We start from the raw sequence: 18,107 nt of genomic DNA, 5'->3' as shown, positions 1-18,107 counted from the left end.
ATGAGCCTGGCGCCTATGGCGCCAGGACTGACTCTCCATATGAGCCTGGCGCCATAGGTGCCAGGACCGCACTCAAACAGCCCTTAGCAGGGGTTTTTGGGCTTGCTCAAAATAACTTGATGCCTGCTTCCGGGGTTGCTGGACCTGGTCTGGGTCCCCGGGGGTAGGCATCATGACAAAGAGCCCATGAGAGTCTCAGCTAGTGTTCCTTTGGTGTCCTTGGGTCTTTGGGAACAACAGAATTTAGATGTCTATAACAGAATACCAGATAATACTAAAGAGTATTATAAAGATAGTGTTCTTGTGAATGGTCAGGAGACACCTTCCATCAGAGACACTGGGGCCAGCATAACTGTGGTTGATTAATGTTTTTTCAAGGTAGAGGATGTTGCTAAGGCACCCAAACACCTAACCAAGTTAGCTGGAGGCCCTGTGCAAATTGTTCCCCAGTTACCAGCTCTCATCCAGTGTAATGACATGACTGTCAGGATACCTATTAGTGTGCAAAGTGACGCAACTGGGAGGTTTCTGTTGGGTAATGACCTGAAAACTCTCGAGTTGTGTCTAGTACCCCCAGTCCTCCCAGCAAAAGGAAGCAGGAGCTCACAAGGTCTGCAAGGGAGAGAACCTTGAGAGGCTCTCCTGGGGACTTGATAGAAGAAGCGATCACCCCAAGTCCACAGGACTTACTTACTGCTATTGCGAGACCAAAAGAGACAAAGGGGAAATCCAAGTCTACCAGCAAGAAAACAGCAAGCACCCCTGTGCCTACAAGGACATCACCGAGACTGTCCAAAGTCACACCTGTGACTCCTCCACCAGCTGAGGCTGAGTGTGAGGTTCAACTCTGTGTGGTTCCACCAGATACCGAGGCTCAGATCTGGAAGGAAGAATATCTTACTCTGGTTGGAGATCTTGACCCTGTTGAACAACCTGAACTGCAGTCTTTACTGGCATAAGGTGGACCCAACAGGGCAGACTTCAGCAGAGGACAAAGAGAGTGTCCTACTCTTGAAGGTCTTCACCTACACGCAGCTTCTCAGCTTGATGGGGAAGAGCCTGGGAAGTATAGATTGGACTGGGAAGATGGCCTCTTCTACAGTGAACTGACTGAGTCAACCCCTGGAGACTGCAACAGACTTGTAGTACCTCTAGTGAACCGACTCCAGTTCCTACAGCTACCTTTGGCTGGTCACTTAGGTTTTAAGAAGACCAAGGAAAGGCTCACTCTTTACTTCTACTGGCTTAAGATGGGTTCAGAAGTAGACACATTCTGTAGGAGCTGTCACACTTTCCAAACCTCTGGCAAGAGTGGAGCCAAGAATGTGGCACCCTTGGTGCCTCTCCCAGTGATGGGAGTTCCTTTTGAGAGGGTCAGGATTGACATTGTTGGTCCTCTTGACCCTCCCACATCTTCAGGTAACAGGTTTATCCTGGTTGTAGTAGACCATGCTACTAGGTATCCTGAAGCAATACCTATGAGAACTGTTACGGCTCAGGATGTGGCTAAGGCCCTACTTGGTATTTTTACCAGAGTAGGTTTTCCTAAGGAAGTGATATCTGACAGGGGTACAAATTTTATGTCCCACTCCATGCAACCCATGTGGAAAACCTGTGGAGTCACTTACAAGTCCTCTACTGCCTACCACCCACAAACCAATGGATTGGTGGAGAGGTTTAACAGAACTATGAAGAGCATGATAGGTGCTTTAGAAGAACCCCTTAAGAAAGTGGGACCGTCTACTGCCATGCCTTCCCTTTGCATATAGAAGTCCCTCAGGAGGGAGTAGGTTACAGTCCCTTTGAACGTCTCTATGGCCATCCAGTCAGAGGTTCATTGGCCCCGATTAAGGAGGGGTTGGAGAGTGCTCCTTCCACCAAGCCAGTCAGAGTGACTGACGATGTGATAGGTCTCCGGAGGAGAATGTCACACATGATGGTAGAGGCAAGTGATAACTTGAGGGCTGGTCAAACATTGGCATGGTCAGAAGGCTAACATGGTTTAGTTTACTCAAGACCAGCTTGTTCTTGTTATGGTACCCACAAGTCAGAGGGTCTTGCAGGACAAATGGATAGGACCCTTCAAAGCTGTGGGTTAACTTGGAGAGGTGAACTATCTGGTAGAATTAGGCAATCCGAAGGGGGCTCCCAGAGTCTTTCACACCAACCGTTTGAAGGCTTATGTCTCTAGACCTGAAATGGGAGCTTTGCTTCTAGCTTCAGCTCAAGAGGAGGAGGAGAGTGAACCTCTGCCTGACCTCCTCAGAGGCTTACCTTTAGATGAGAAAGTGGAAGGAGTTAATCACTATTCCAGTCTAACATCTGACCAGCAGGAAAAGTGAAAATGACTGTTAAATCAGTTTGCCTCCCTGTTCTCACTTTCACCAGGCTTGACCCCTGGGGGCCAGCATGATATCCTCACTGGTGACCGTTTGCCTGTGAAAAGCAGGGGGTAGAATGTTAGACAATGTAAGAACCCATATGAGGTCAACACGATGCTTGATCTCGGGGTGATAGAGCCCTCTACTATCCCATTGTCTAGCCCAGTTGTGCTTGTACCAAAGGCAGGATCCAAGGAGATGAGATTCTGCGTGGACTATAGAGCTCTAAATGCAGTCACAAAGACTGATGCCCATCCTTTACCTAGGACAGATGAGCTGGGGGACAAACTTGGTGCAGCCAAATACCTCAGCACATATGACCTAATGTCAGGCTATTGGCAAATAGCCCTAACAGACCATGCCAAGGAGAAGACTGCATTCTCCACCCCAGCAGGCCTCTACCAATTTAAGGTAATGCCTTTTGGATTGAAGAATGCACCTGCTACATTTCAGAGGATGGTCAATCAAGTTCTGAATGGGATGGAGCACGTCTGCATGGCATACTTGGATGACATTGCAGTGTTCAGCCCTACATGGAAAGAACATATTGATCACCTAGGATATGTTTTGCAGGCTCTTGAACAGGCCCATCTGACCATCAAGGCAAGCAAATGTCAAGGCAAGTAAATGTCAAACTGGTCAGAGCAAAGTGGTCTACCTTGGACATGAGGTATGAGGGGGTGAAATAAGGCCATTACCTAGCAAATTACAGGCTGTACAAAACTGGGCCATCCCTACTACTCAAACCCAAGTGAGAGCCTTCCTAGGTGTCACTGGGTACTACAGGAACTTCATAGAGAACTATGGGACCATAGCTTAGCTTCTCCCTTCAATGTGATATCCTCTCCAAAATTCCCTAAAAAGATCAGATGGAATGAGGAGTGAACGCAAGCCTCTGAAGGCCTGAAGAAAGCCCTTTGTCAAGGTCCAGTCCTAAGAGCTCCTGACTACCACCAACCCTTCATTGTACAAACGGATGCTTCTAATGCAGGTATAGGTGCAGTCCTTAGTCAACTGGATGAGAAAGGTAGGGAACATCCCATTTGTTTCATCAGCAGGAAGTTAAAGGATCCTGAGACAAGGTGGGCAATAATAGAACGTGAATGCTTTGCTATTGTGTGGGCACTGAAGAAGTTTAGACCATACTTGTATGGATCACCTTCAACCACCAACCCTTGAGATGGCTGATGAAAATGAAAGGGGAAAACCCTAAACTACTAAGATGGGCTGATGGTCTCTCTAGGATGTTTATAACCGACTAGAGGTATGAGGTCCATCTAGGAGTGGATTAAATCCTCCTGTACCTTAGTCTGGCGGGGTGGGGGTGTGGGGTGGGGGTGTGTGTTAGGGAGAATTCTCATTTATGGCTAATTTCCCCTCACCTAGTGAGTCCCTCAGCAGCTTTGCTGGATTTCTGGGGTTTCTTTTTTTCCACCTGGTAAGAGTGTGAGCCTTTTTCCCACTCTTACATGTGTTTTGCCATGTGTATTTCTACTTTGTGTGTGATCTTGGGCTCTGGAGCCACACCACTCCATGAGCCCCACTTTTTTTGTGTTACACAGCACCTTCAGTGCAGTGACACAGGGTTGTCTTTGAGATTTCCCACTGACTCCATTTTTCTGGGGCTGACTACTGTCCCCCAGAAACATTTAAAGTTGCCATTAACGTTATATAGTCACTTTTAACCTACAGACCCAGTACACCCCATCTTACATGGAGTATTGGAAAGGGTGAATTCCTACCCTTTTTTTTGTCTGTGCCTCTTGGAGCTTTGTTTTGCTCTCAACATTTAGACTTGGCTGGTGGCAGTGGTATTTACCCGAACTTTTCTACCGCGATTATACTATATAAATGTGGTACTGTTTTAGGCTATTATATTAGCATCAAACATAAACCTGCTTGACCAAATACTTTTTATTTTGGCTCCGGTCGGGTTTAGTTGCCATTTCTTTTTGTTAAAGTCCTTCTTGTGTTTTACTTTTCGCGCCAAACCGTTTGCCTTCTTTGTTCCCCGACCTTTGGCGGGCTTCTTTCCAGAAGTCCTCCTTTGGCGTCTGGGTGTCTAGGTGGGCTGAATGTGAGGGAGGGGTTTAGTCACCCCCTGCAGAGGGTCTCCTTGGAGACCCAAGTCGCACTTTGTGTCAAGTGGCTGAGGTGGTTGTCCTGGCCGGACAACCCCCCTGCTAAGAGATTGACAGCCAGGCTGTGTGAATGGGGGATTTTGGCATGAAAGGCAGGACTCTTGGGCTGCAAGTCAGTTGCCACTGGAACTGCAAGAACCGAAGAAAAGCAGAGAAGAAGACGGCTGATGCAATTCCTGAGTCCCGGTGAAGCCCTGCTGCAGTCCTGAGCTATCTACCCTTCAACAACAGAGAAGATCCAGTCCGGAGTCTTCTTCCCTTGAGCCTGGTGGGATCAACCAGCTCATCTTTCACAGCCAGAGGATCCTTTTCTTGGTAGAAATCGCTGCACACAGCTGTAGTGGTCCGGATAGCCAGCTGAAGAGACTCTCCTGTTTTAAGGAGCGCACCTTTTATTCACCGTTGCTTTGCTGCTGCTGGCCTCATTCCTTGGGCAGTGCAGATCGCTCCAGACGTCCTTCTTGTCCCCATGACTGAAGCCCCAGGAACCGGAACAATTGTTGTGGCACCAGCTTTCTTCAAAGAATAAGGAACTGTGTCCGACTTCGAGGAATTGGGGTGAACCCTTGTTCCTCACCAAAGGCTTGTCCTTTTTTCCTTCCCTCTTATAACTTTTGCTTCCCCTTGTGACAATACCCAAGTACTCCTGGCAATCTCGAATCGTGAACTGTACTAACCGTGTGATCCTTGACAACGGGACCCGTTACATCTGACACTGGCGCAGGCCTATTAACTCATCTACTGGTTACAAGGTGCCCTCTGATTCTATCTGCCTTGACAAAAATATTGTCTATGATTTGTATCCCCAATGCTCTTGTTTTAATTCATGTGCCAAGTGTGTTTTGACACATTTCTTCCCGCAGGTACGCTTATCTTTCGTAAGACCAAACTGTCATTACTGTCAAAAAGTGATAGTGTGTGTACTCCCGGTACCATCTTTGTTTCACAAAACCAGTCTGTCAAATCCCAATGTACTTACCTTGAATTGTCCTGCACAAGGGGAATTGGTTGTATGTAGTAGATTTGAAGTGTGGTTTTATTTTAGAAGAAGTGAAGTGTTTTGTGAACAGATGGTTTAAAAATAAATGTACTTATATTTTTTAACCAGAAACCTTGAGTCAGTGTTTGCTTGAGTCACAGTAATTGTAGTCCTTTGTGTAATCTACTACTGCTCATTTGCTCTTGAGATAAGTCTAGCTGCTCAGCCATTGCTACCACTCTTTCTGTGTAGTACAGGCGTGTCCCAAAGTTGAAACTGTATTACCACTTTTAGTCTTAATCGTGTGCAGTGGTCCCCAAGGGGGCTGCATATGTGATTCTGCCTAACAAGGTGTCCCCCCCCCCCCATCCCTCCCAGTGTGCTCAGGAGAGAGAGAGAAGAAAGAGAGAGAAGAAAGAGAGAAAGAGAGAAAGAGAGAACACAGCTGGGGTGGGCTGCTGCCACCCCCTGCTCATGGACACGTGCTAGTCACTTGCCAGTGGGGGCCAAAGGCCCTTCCCGTCTGGGCCCATTGGAAAGCATTGCACGACCAGATGGCTCTCTGCGGGAAAGGTGGCCAAAATTCGGAAATCATTTTACAGGACACTTGCCCACAAGGCGGGGAATCTTTCCCTCCAGAGAAACACAGGGACTGCACCGGGCTCCCCCACGACCAATACTGGACTTGATCACACAGAGGTGACACTTGCCACGGGGGACCGGGACTAACCCATGAATGCAATGGAACTCCTGGCCAGCCGCTCTTAGTGGTTCTAGTCCCACCGAGGAAATGGGCCTGCTCGGGGCACCGCGTCGCACCAGCATTGCGTTTTGGACTAGGGCACACACAGGTGACATTACCCCGAGGACAAGAAAGGTGCCACGGAGCTCCGGCCGGGTGACCAGCCTCTACCTGTGCAGAGGTACGGGTACTTGCACTTGCCTTAGCTCAGTTGAAACTTTAGTCGTAAACAGGGGGCGGAATTTCCGTTTCCAACGTCCATCTGTGCATTCGGTGGAAGTTCGTCACTCGGAAACAGCTGGGGCCAGGACTTAAGGCATAGACTCTGTGCACTGAGCCGCCACCGGCAAGTCAAGGCCCAGACTCTCTTCTATGCATCGGTCCAGGTACGGAGCAGGTGTCTGCAGCCTGCGCCACAGAGCCGCCCTGCAGGGAGTCACTTCCAAAGACTATTAAGCCCAACCAGAGACAAATGTAGGAGTCATTTAGGCCAGCCGCCACTAGGGCCACCTGGTCTGACTGCCCTGGCCTCTCGATCAGATGGCAGGTCGGCCCATCGGCCATGCTCACCCTGACGCCACCGTCCAGGGATTAAAGTGATACTGCCTCTGCCTGCTGGGGCTTAAGCTGCCATGCCTCCCCCCCTGCCTGCCTCCCAAGGGCTGGGTCGAGCCACTCTGCCTGCCGCCAGCTGGGCCGGGGACATCTGGTCTGCCAGGCTGACCGGGGAGGGAGGAGAGCGCTCTCTGCGCACCGCTGCAGTCCTTCTACTCGTTGCAGCTTAGCTCCTGCGGCTCTCAGTGCCGGTCAGGTATGGACCAGACGCTCCAGACGCTCCAGCGCCATCAATTCGGGAGGCAAGTTGTTACACACTCCTTAATGGATTCCAACTTCCATGGCCACCGTCCTGCTCTATCAACCAACACCTTTTCTGGGGTCTGATGAGCATTGGCATCAGTCGCCTTAACCCAGCATTCGGTTCATCCCATAGTGTCAGTTCTACTTCATCCCACAGCGTTAGTTCTACTTCCGAAAAGTGGTCCAATGGGCACTTACATTCGATGCCTGGCTCCACGCCAGCGAGCCGGGCTTTTTACCCATTTAAAGTTTGAGAATAGGTTCAGCCCAAAGACCTCTAATCATTTGATTTACCAAATAAAACTGGGATTTCCATGCAGCAGCTATCCTGAGGGATGCTTTGGAGGCAACCAGCAACTAGATGGTTCAATTAGTCTTTAGCCCCTATACCCAGGCTGGACGACCGATTTGCATGCCAGGACCGCTATGGAGTTTCCTCTGGCTTAGCCCTGCCCAGGCCTAGTTCACCATCTTTCGGGTCCTATCACACAAGCTCATGCTCCAACTCCCTGAAAGAGCAGGCAGAACAGGATCCCACCCAGCCGGCGCGCTCCCGCCCTCACCTTCATTGCGCCACAGGGTTTCATTCGGCCCCCCAAAAAGCTCATGTATTAAGACTCCTTGGTCCGTGTTTCAAGACGGATCAGGTGGGTAACTAACATCACCTCACACCCCTGGCACCCTTCATGGGCCTCCCTACCCAGCAGCACAGCGTGTTCAGGGTGCACCGAGGGCAGTCCACCACAGTTGACATTTGGACTGAGAGCCCTGTCGCCCCCGCGGTCACTCCCATCAAACCAACACAAATGTGCCTCCATCCACTCCCTCCTGAGCCACATCAAGATGCCACCATCCCACCCTCCCGCTGCACACAGAGGTCCCCACCCAAACCAGGATGCCCCATCCCACCCTCAAGACCAACAATGTCCCATACATGTTCCAGACCCCATCAAGATGCCACAATCCCTCCCTCCAGAGCCACACTAAGATGCTGCATCCCACCCACCCCACACCTAGATGGCCCATGCCACCCTCCAGACCAAGAGATGCCTCATACCTGTTTCAGACCAACACCAATGTGCCCCATCCATCCACTGCAGACCCCTCCAAGATGCCCCCACACCACCCTCCAGACCCACTGTGCCCCCTCTCCCTCTAGACAGACACCCATGTGCCCCATCCCTCCCGACCCACACCACTGCATCCCTATCGCTCCCTCCAGACCCCATCCCACCAACAGCATGCCCCTATCCAACCAATCAGATTCCCCACCAAGATGCCCCATCCCTCCCTCTAGACCAATAACATAATGCCCCATCCTCCCTGCACATAGCAAGATGCACCTTCCCCACTGCAGACCCGCACCAAGAAGCCCATGTGCCTCACCCGAACCACACGCAGATCGCCCCAGTCGACCCACTCTAAAACCACCCATCCTAAACATACTCTCATCAAACATTCAATTACTCTATTAGCCCGCTTTGATCAGTTAACCACCATCCACTGTCCCTTTTTTCTTCCTTTCACGTTTAATAGCTGAATATGATTTTTAAAGTAAATGTAATTTTCTGCTCCCGGTCTGCATCTAGTGTCTTGCAGGAACGTTCTCAAGAAAACGCAAATTGTATTCAAATCCACAGATTGCTGCTCTTGCAACCTGGCAGCCTCCCACTCAGAAAAATGTTGTTAAGGGACAAGACGAAATCGGACGCTCCATCGGGGTCTTGCAGAAAAGTTCCGGTATCCCGAAGAAAATGCCCACCATAACCGCTACAAGCCCAAAGCACGCAGATTCCGGTTCCACTTCCTGCGATTCCTGCTGCTGTTGCAGCCTGACAGCGAGAGCCTCCCCAATATTTTCAAAACAAAAAACCGGAACGGCCAACAACATAAAAGAGGGACTACCCCATTGCAGCCGACCAATTACCGCCCCTCCCCCTACACGCCCCCACTGTGGCACTGCCCGATGACGGGGCATGCACCTGGCGGCGTGACGATGCATGCCGCCGCGTGCAGCATAAATAAACGGGACGATTCCCGGCCGCGCAGAGCGACCGGGAAGCCCGAATCGCAAGGACGTGTGAGGCTGTGTCCTTGGGGATCCGGGGCTTGCGAGCAGCGCTGGGGGGGCGCCAGTAAACCCCAACAGTGGCGACGAGTAGGGGGGAAGACGATGCCTGGGCCCAGCGGTGATTATTGATATACATTTTTGTCACCGAAACGAGGTCGGATTAAGACTTCATTTCAAGCCGCGGGTAGTGCGCCACCCACGCAGCTGGCGGCCATTTTGACTATCAGGCCGTGGAACTTCACGAAGCTCCGGTTTGAGCTCTGAAGTGCATCCAGACCTAATTTTTGGAACTTCTTTCAGCAGGCAGATATACCTGTGATTTTTTCATTTTCTTGGGTCTCCTGCGTCAAGTGCAAGCAAGGAGGAGGGCTAAAATGGCTGGGCCTGCATAGCCCATTTTTCTTTCTTGTCTCAATTTTTGGAACAGTCGAGGGCTGGAGCCTTCTTCATCCTCTTCATCATCACAGAGGTGTGCTGCAGTGACTTTACTATTTCTTCATCAGGCTGAAACCGTCTTCATCCTCTTCATCATCACAGAGGTGTGTTACAGTGACTTGTTCAGGGTGACTGCTGGTGGCCCTACTGTTTTTCATCCTCTTCATCATCACAGAGGTGTGTTGCAGTGACTGTTTTCCTCCATTGAGGTGGTTTGAGTCTGAGTTGCGGCCCCCATCTTCCACACTGGGGGTGCCTGTGCGCCCGAGCTCTTGAGTGACACCAAGGACCAAGACGGTGCACCAGCAGCAGCAGCAGTACAGCAGGTGCAGCAGCCTCTAGTTGGGCAGGCAGGTCCTCCAGGTCCGCTACCTCCTGTGCAGCCGGCGGTGGTACCAGTTGTCCAACAGATTCCTCCAGCTATGGCCCAGCCTCGTGCACACGCAGCCCTGCAGCCAATCCCGGAGGTTGATGTTTCGGGCCCACCTTCCAGCTTGGGGCCCAGATGGAAGAGGTGGGTCGACCGCCTGGACAAGTACTTTCGAGCCGCTCAAGTGGCTGATGATGACTCCCGACTGGCAACCATGTTATATTCAGCAGGGCCCTCAGTTCAGGAAATTCTTGAATCGCTTCCGCCGGGGGATGGGTCCTACGGTCAGGCGAAGGCCGCCCTTCAAGCTCACTTTCTGCCTCTAGCCAAAGCGGACTATGAGCGCTTCGTGATGCTGTCCGCCAAACAGAAAGAGGACGAGACTTGGACACTTTCTATGGTCGCCTGAGGGGCCTGTCGTTAGCTTGCGCGTGGGGTGATGCAGAAGATGGTGATGCAGAAGATATGAGCAGGTCCATGCTCATACAGGCGTGTTCTTCAGGAAAGCTCAGGCGACAAGTGCTAAGGGAGCCCGGAATCACACTCCCACGCATCCTTGAACTGGGGAGGTGCCATGAGGTGTCCGAGGCGAGGGCAGCGAGAATGGAGGCTGGGTCGCGCTTCATCAAAACCGAGGAGGTGTGTGCGATGTGGCGCGGTTGCAGGGGTACCAGAAGACCTGGCGGTGGCCCCCGAGACAGAGCTGGGAGGGCAGGAGGGTCTTGCCAGAAGTGTGGCTACGACCTGCCCCACCCAAAGGAATGCCCTGCGGCCGTAAAGACTTGTGGACGGTGTGGGCTACCAGACCATTTCTCAAGAGTGTGCAAGGCGGCGATGCCTGTGCTGGTGCACCGAGGCCCCGCCCGGCCCATCTTCATTCGCCAGGGCTGACCGCCCAACGTCGCTCAAGTGGACCAGGGCGAAGAGGATGTCCAGGCAGAGGAGGCTGACGAAGAAGAGGAAGAGAACATTTTCTTTGTCGCAAGTGTGGAGGTCCTGAAAGGAAAGAACAGGAGACAGCCAAGATGTGTGGTGGAGGTAAACCATTCTCCAGTCCTGGTAGACACGGGGGCGTCTGTCAATGTGATGGCCCGTGGACACTATGATGCCATGAACCGGCCTCCCAAATTGGTCGCACCCAAGGCCCGCATCTTTGCGTTTGGTGGCATAGACCCTATCCCATTAGACAGCGTCTTCGTGGCGAAGGTGGAGCATGATGGATCCCAAATCACTGCACGGTTCTATGTGACACCAGTGAGCAACAATACCTTGCTGAGCTGTGCAGCGGCGGAGGCCCTTGGCATTGTCAGCTTTGCGTACTCCGTCTATCTAGAAGACATCAATGATTTGCTGGAGAAATATGCCGCACTATTCAAAGGGATTGGACAGATGGCTGGTGACGCAGTGAGGTTGCACTTTGACGAATCCGTGCATCCCATCGCCCTGAAACATTGCAGGGTACCTTTTCACCTTCGTGAACATGTTGACAAGGAGCTGGACAACTTGGTCAATCTCGACATCATAGAGAAGGTGGAAGGTCCGACTCCCCCCAATTGTGGCACGAAAACCCAAACAACCTGATGCCGTCCGGATCTGTGTGTACATGAAGTTGCCGAACAAAGCAATCAAAAGAGAAAGACACCTCACCCCGACGATAGACGACATCATTGCCGAGGTACAAGGCGCTCGCTTCTTCTCGAAGCTGGACCTCCGAGCGGGTTATCACCAGGTCGTCCTCCACCCCGACTCGAGGTATATTACTACCTTTACCACCCACCGAGGTCTGTACAGTTACAAGAGACTGAGTTTCGGGGTGTACTCGGAGGTAGAGGTGTTTCAAAACATCATCAGGGGCGCCCTAGCAGACCTGGAGGGCGTCCTGAATATCAGCAATGACATCCTGGTGTTTGCCAGAACGGAGATAGACCACCTGAGACGCCTGGCAAAGACGTTTGAGAGACTGCAGTCCCTGGGCCTCACCCTCCACAAGGAGAAATGTGAATTTATGCGACCATCAATAGAATTCTTTGGCTTCGTGTTTAAGGAGGGGGGTGTCACTTGATCCTAAGAAGGTCCAGGACATCAGAAAGGCGCAGCCTCCAGAATCCGTATCGGATGTGCGGAGTTATCTGGGCATGGCTACTTACTGTGGACGATTCATCCAGAATCTTGCCTCCAGGTCGGAACCGCTCAGGGCGCTGACAAGAAAAGACACCATCTGGAACTGGGGCCCGCTTGAACAAGCGGCCTTTGACGACATCAGGGGCGCCCTGGCAGCAGAGGACACCATGGCCTTCTTTGATCCTGTGTTACCATCAGAGATCATTGTTGATGCCAGTCTGTTTGGTTTGGGCGCCGTGCTGACAAAGATCGACCATGATGGGAGTGTCCGCTCGGTGGCCTACGCCAGCAAGGCGCTATCGGAGGCGGAGCAACGATACTCGCAGATTGAGCGCGAGGCGCTGGCCGTACTCTGGGGCTGCAGGCACTTCGGGCTCTACGTTCTTGGACGCCCGGTGACGGTGGTAACGGACCACAAACCATTGATTCCCATCCTGGCGGGGTCATCCTCCAAGCCGCCAGCACGAATTGAGAGATGGATGCTCGCCCTCTTGGAATATGGAGTCACGCTGGTGTATCGGCCGGGGGTTGAACAATGCGGCAGACTATCTCTCTAGACACCCGAGGGCGTCTGGGGCGGAGGACTATGACACCTGTGCGAAGGAGGCCGAAGAGCATGTCCGGGTGGTGGTGGAGGCGGCCACCCCGAATGCCATGCCCTTAAAGGAACTTGAGACAGCTGCAGCAGATGACGAGTGTTTCAGGATACTAAGGCAATCCATGCAGCAGGGATCCTGGAAGTCGGTGCAGGAGGCCCTAGTGGGGCGCACCCAGGAAGCCAGAACTGGACTGGAGCAGTTATGGAAAGTCCGGGAGGAGCTATTGTTCTCAACATCTGGCCTTCTACTCCGGGGAGATCGAATTGTGGTGCCCCAGTCAAAGGTGGGGAACGTGATTGCCCTTGCACAAAGAAGTCACCAGGGCGCTGCCAAGACCAAAGCACGCTTAAGGCTGAAAGTGTGGTTCCCGAAACTGGAGCGCAAGGTGGACGATTTCGTGGCAGCTTGTGTTTGGTGTCAGGCGGCGTCACACCTGCAGCGTGAACCTGTCATAGAGGCGATGCCTCAAGGGACGCATCTGTGGGAAGTCGTTCATGCAGACTTTGGCTCCACCACAATGGGCACCCACTTCCTCGTGCTGGTTGACGAATACTCGAGGTACCCCGAGGTGGAGTTTGTAGAGTTAGTGGGGTTTGAGCATGTTGTGGTGGCCGTGGAAAAGGTGTTTGCGGCCCATGGCTTCCCACATACGGTGTGCTCAGACAACGGGGCGCCGTTCCAGAGTAAACGGTTCTCGGAACTGATGGAGAGCTATGGGGTGGTGCACAGGAAGATCATGCCTCTCTGGCCAAGGGCAAATGGTGAAGCCGAACAGATGATGAGAACCATAAATAAGACATTTCGGATCGCCCAGGCCAAGGACAGTCCCTCCAAAGAGCCCTCTACCAGTTTTTGAGGGTGTACCGTACCACGCCGCATGCATCCACTGGAGTGGCGTCGGCAGAGGCGTTGTTCAAGTGGTGTCCTCGGGGCCTGTTACCTGAGGTCGGAGAGAAAGAACCGGGGGTGATTGACAATCAACAGGTCGAGGCGGACCGGCGAATAAGGATTGAACAGGAGAACCTTTGGAGGGGGCTTCGCCCACAGCAGCTGGAGCCGGGTGATGAGGTCCTCATTCTAAATAGACATCCCCATGGGAAGCTCTCCCTACCGTACGAGCCGGAGCCGCTGGACGTTGTTGCGGTCAAGGGATCCATGGTGACTGCATCGGATGGCTGGTCTGAGGTAACTCGCAACGTGAGCTTCTTTAAGAAGTTACGGGATCCCAGGACTGATCCACCCCCTGATCCAGACTTGGAGGTCGTCCCTGAGGACAAAGGAGAATCATCATGTCTGCCTGAGTCCCCGGCCCGGGAATGCCTATGGACCGAACACCCGTGACGGAGGCGAGTAGGAGGTACCCCCAGAGGACTGGGCAAGGGGAAACCTGCTCACCTCAGCGACTACGTTCTGGGACAGGTGTCTGATCATCCTGACAATGGGAACGGTTAAGTAAGGGGACCCGGGTGGATGTTAATAAAGGGGTTTTTCAGAACGGGACATGTGAATTGTTATAGACATATAGTGTTTTGGTTTGCAGTGTATAGTTCTTTAATGTTTGTTGTTTGTCCTCCCGAAAAAGGAGGAGTGTGGCGCTGCCCGATGACAGGGCGCGCACGCGAAGGCGTGACGTTGCACACTGCCGCGTGCAGCATAAATAAACGGGGCGTTTTCCGGCCGCGCAGAGCGACCGGGAAGCCCGAACCGCAAGGACGTGTGAGGCTGTCTCCTTGGGGATCCGGGGCTTGCGGGCAGCGCTGGGGGGGGGCACCAGTAACCCCCAACACCCACAACCACCCCCCAACCATATATCCAGCACTTCTCCTTTCTATAAACTGTATATAATCTCATTTGTGCACTTTTGTCTGCGAATAGTGGCATGTTAATTCAAAAAGAGCGTTAGCTCTAATTGAGGTTACATGGCTTGCTGTAAAATAACTTCCACGCCAGTCTCTGTGGCACAGTCAGTAAGTATTCTGACTTGGAGCTAAGAGGTTGGGTGTTTGAGCCAATCCTCCAACTTCAAAATTGTGAAAGTGTTGTGAAAAATAATTACGTAGCCCCCCAAACATGCAAACACCGATGGAGTTTCAAAAATGAAAAAACTCTTGGGACAGAGGGTTATTTCCCCAGGACTGTCCTGGGAAAACCCGAACGTCTGGTCACCCTACTCCCCGAGTTCCAGCTCGGTTCCATCTGGTGTTAAAATGCCCACCTTAACCACTACAACTGCAAGCCAAAGGCACGCAGGTTTTAGTTGCACCAGCAGCCAAAGCCTACCAGCTCAAATCGGTCCGAAAATCACAATGATGACGTCAGAAGTCACGTGAAGAAGAGTAGGCGGGCCGTTGCTATGGTGGTCCGTTTCCTGGGTAGGATGCAGTTGTACACACTACCGAGAAAGATGGCGAATAATCCGATTTATCGGTCCAGCAGACGAATTTTGAAAAAACATCTGCCCTGAAATTCCCTCGGCGTGCATGGCACGGCCACAAATCACTTCTGTTTTGGGAGGGGGCGTTAGAATGGGTTTACCAATACCAGCCAAGAAGACACACAAAGACCGCTGTCACTGCAACCAAAATAAAAATAGGAAAAACAAACCCACCGGCACCAACATAAATACACAATAAAAAATAAATACCGGCCCGTACACTGTATGCACGGAGTGATCCTTCCCCCTAAGCACGTATAGACGTCCTACGTGACAAAGTCACGGCGACTTAACAGAAAACGACATGGCGCCGCAAAGGCATTTTTGAAAATATCGGCCAACTTTTAAACAAACACTATGCTATCGAGTCTCATAGGGACTTTACATTTGTCATTGATAATAAACGCAATGTTGTAAAGCCTCCCTTTAGCCTTCTCTGCCACACTTCACGGGTTAAATAAACAACCCCCTCCCAGGGGAACGCCAAATCACCCCCTCATGCAGGAGAAAAAATAACTGAACTTTTAAGCGTACCCATATGCGTCTACATATCCCCATCTGCTGCACATAACAAATCCTCCCCCCCCCTCCCCTCTCCAGCGGAGACGATAACTATTCGCTGTACTGTTCACGGGTACAGTGGAAGTCCTGTTGGGAAGGGAGGAGCGGCTCGGCTGTGCTCAGCCCCACTGCTTTAAACACATCTCCCCCGGGCAAATCGCCCATCTGCATGAGAACCCCCCCACCTCCCAAAAATGAAACCTATTTTAAGTAAATCACACCCCTGACGCACATTAGAAACCCCTAAAATATACAGAAATACCCTCTCCCCAATATTACCGCTCTGGCCTCTACATTTAAGTAACAGTTAGTATGGCCGTTTTAAGTGAATGCGGTAGCAATGTAAAGAGCGCAGAGCTATTCATTGACTGCAGTAGAGGAACATTTCACACAAAAGTTATGGGAACTTCTACAGCACCTGAGAGGGAAGATGCAATTAGGAATTTAGGATTTTATCAGCATTTATGACATTTGTGTGTATGTTCATCAGTATTTGGAATTAAATATTCACAGTCACGGATGTACGTTAGAGTATAATAATGTGTATAATGCTTCAGTGACATAGCGATGTGCGTAAGGGCAAGTTTGATAGGTGCTCACGTGTTGCTTGGCAGTGGGGACATTTTAGGATTCACTTATTAATGAGGTCCCGTGTTAGTAATACCAAGTGATTTGAAATGTGTTCTCGGTAGCTATGCACATAATAGTGAAGTTGATATTCAATTAGTAGTGAATGAAGGGTTTTATGTGCTTATTTAGTATGGGGTTGTGTAGTGAGTACTGCGCGTTTTGGGTGTTGTTAGTACACCATTTGTGTGTTGTAGATGCGGTTAGTACATCTCTGTTGTGTTGTGGGTGTAGTTAGTACATCATTCATGTTTTGTAGGTGTGGTCATTTACACCATTTATGTGTTGCCGGTGTGGTTTGGACACCGCTTCTATGACTATGCTGTGTTGGTATTTTAATGTTGGGGAGTCCATGCAGTTGGGAGGTGTTGTGGAGGAGGGGTGAAGAGGATTTCAATTTCACCATGAACATGTATTTTTGCCATCACTACTTACTTTCCTTTTAGAAAAGTTAAAATGTATTTACATGTTATGTTTAGAAAATGTTTGTTTTAATATGCAGTGCGGAGGGTGGTGCCTGATCACCACTACCCTCTGGAGTATTTTACATTTTCCATGCATTTGGAGTTGGCTGGTCACGGCCATCTATTGGATCCAGTTCCTGGGGGTAGACCAGTGAGGGAGGATCACCTGGATGGGGGGGTCCTTTGGGAGTGGGAGTGGGACACCGACGGGTGAGACCTGGTATCCCCCTTCTTTCAACACCTTTTCCCAATCCTACCACGTAGCACATTCAAAACCACTGCCCCCCCCCTTTTCCGACAAAAACACTTTTGCACAACACAAAAGAGAACGGACTAACGCCAGAGCCAATTACCTGACATGTCCCAATACAAGGGTCAGGCAAAGTCAGGCAATTGATCAGAATCACACACACTTGCTGGCCCTTTCCCTTCCACACAGGAATAAAAGGCAGAGCAAGAGAGCACAGTAAGAGCAAGGCAGACCGAAGGATGAGGCAGCTGTCCAGGCCAGCAGTTCAGGAGGAGGAGAAAGGAGGCAATAATTGAGAGGCTGCCAAGGAGAGACACAACCTTACCCTTTTTGATCTAGACCCGCGAAACCTCAGAAGAGGGAATCGTAAGATTGAGGCCAATAGCCCAAGTGTGTTGCAGCATATGTGAACGGTACATGGAGCGTGTCTAGGCTGATAAGGCAGAGCAAGGGAGAATCTTGCTACCGTGGTATCTGCCTTGACTCCAGTTATAAGGAAAGACAAGCGGTTCATCACAGCCAGGGAATTGAAGGGGGAACCGATATGAGCCGGACTGTGGTGAATGAAAGTCACAAAGTGGCAGAGCGAAAGAAGTTCAAAGAACTGTAAAATTGTAAACGGAAGACCAGCTGCAGAAGGGGATCAGCAGCACGTCGGTGCTGCTCCAAGAAACTCTGGTGGTCCCCGTTTGAGTGAAACTACAGATAACAGAAGGCTGCAGACGAGCTGCCAAGATAGGTCAAAGTGGTCATACAGGAGGTAAAGTAAAATCACTGTACAGTCAAAAGTCTTTGACCAACAAGCTGTTGAGAAAGCAAAGGAAGTGAATCCCGCATTGAGAAATCAAGGAAAATGAATCCCGCCAGCATTGAAAGATTTGAGAGGGGTTAGTGCCAAGAAGAGGTGGGGACCCAGAGAGGGGCAGTCCAAAGAAACAGTGTGTTGACAAACGTGAACCCGGTAGAGGGATGTCAGGGCAGGCGGTGCCACATATTGTTTTGCGTGCAAGTTTCCCTGGTTGTTTGTTGTAGTTGGTTAGGTGGTTCTTCGGTTTTTAAGAGGGGAAGGTGTGC

At 51.1% G+C, this 18,107-nt stretch overlaps 1 protein-coding gene across 24 annotated transcripts in view; it reads right to left on the bottom strand.

The window, feature by feature from the left end:
* PPCDC (phosphopantothenoylcysteine decarboxylase) overlaps window positions 1-15,706 on the bottom strand; it is a 728,417-nt gene extending 712,711 nt beyond the window's left edge. For 13 of the 24 annotated variants that reach the window (XR_011279805.1, XM_069624524.1, XM_069624537.1 and 10 more), the window contains exon 1: window positions 15,352-15,415. The gene's annotated coding sequence lies outside the window, so the exon portion shown is untranslated. Of the gene's footprint in view, window positions 1-14,977; window positions 15,087-15,341; window positions 15,426-15,665 lie in introns of those variants that run through there. The other 11 variants (XM_069624526.1, XM_069624522.1, XM_069624525.1 and 8 more) reach the window with 8 other exon arrangements.
* Window positions 15,707-18,107: the final 2,401 nt, after the last annotated feature.

The sequence above is a fragment of the Ambystoma mexicanum genome, chromosome 11 (assembly GCF_040938575.1).
Source record: "Ambystoma mexicanum isolate Mex_15411 chromosome 11, UKY_AmexF1_1, whole genome shotgun sequence".
NCBI lineage: Eukaryota > Metazoa > Chordata > Amphibia > Caudata > Ambystomatidae > Ambystoma > Ambystoma mexicanum.
Note: the sequence above shows the minus strand (reverse complement) of the source record. Positions and strands in the feature narration are given on the sequence as shown.